The following is a 1,163-nucleotide window of genomic DNA, read 5'->3' as shown; positions in this document are numbered from 1 at the left end:
GAATCCTGAATTCATCATAACCCACAGGATGACAGCAGTGCTGCAGTGAATTCTGGGAACTGTGGTTCTTGTAATCAGGCAGTTAGTGTGTGATGCATTCCTGTGAGCTGGGAACTTTATGATTCTATTATTAAACGTGACGCTCAGCGAGAGTTTCTTCAGAAGCTTTCACAGGTCAGAGAGAAAGAATGAATACAGGAGGAGCAGGGAGGAAGAGGAGGAAGAGGGAGGGAGGAAGAGTGGAACAGAGGTGAGGAAGGAAGAATGAGTCAGGAGGATCTACCAGAGGAGGAGGAGAGAGGGAGGAGGGAGGAGAGGAGGAGGAGGGGGGGAGGAGAGGAGGAGGGAGGAGAGGAGGGGGGGCAGGAGTAGGGGGGAGGAGAGGAGAGGGGGGAGGAGAGGAGGAGGAGAGAGGGAGGAGAGGAGGAGGAGGGAGGAGAGGAGGAGGGGGGAGGAGGGGGGCTAACAGTCAGTTTTTCCGAGCAGCGGCTCTGAGACGTTGGAAAAGTTGGAACAAAGTAAACGTTTAGAGTTTGAAGAGTCGGCCTGCCGGGAGGGAAAACTATTCAGAGACGGGAAAATAAAAACATGGACCCAGAGTGGAAACAGTGAAGAGAAGTGTGTTCATATCTCACACACACACACACACACACACACACACACACACACACACACACCCTGCTCTGTGTGTGTACTCTCTTATTGATTGGTTGCTGCGGAGGACACATGGAAGCTCTTAGTGTTTTGGTGAGGAGGGCGAGGCCGCTCGGCAGGGTAAAGTTTGACTCACTTTATTTTCAGCATCAGTCCGACACACGTTCACAGGACTTTTATTCTGAAGTTCACTCGCCACTTCCTGTCAGAGCAGCTCTAAACGCACGGACATGCTAGCAGGTCATCTCTGCTTTAAGGCGACCTGCTATTAGGCTCCTCCTACATCGTCACAGCACTGACCGTGTTCAGAGGGTCACTCCAACCAGAACGCCTGATGGGCCACGCCCCCCCAGGAGCACGCCCCGGTTACAACGACACGCCGGCGTGCTCTAAGTGAAGGTGTGTAAGTATGCGGGGGTCAGAGGGGCCGTGAGGCTGAGAGGCGGATTGGTTCAGCGTCTGGCTTTGTTACTGGTACGGTTACCCAGCAGTGAGACCTGAACCACCTC

The sequence above is a fragment of the Symphodus melops genome (genome assembly GCF_947650265.1).
Source record: "Symphodus melops genome assembly, chromosome: 8".
NCBI classification, from domain to species: domain Eukaryota; kingdom Metazoa; phylum Chordata; class Actinopteri; order Labriformes; family Labridae; genus Symphodus; species Symphodus melops.
Note: the sequence above shows the minus strand (reverse complement) of the source record.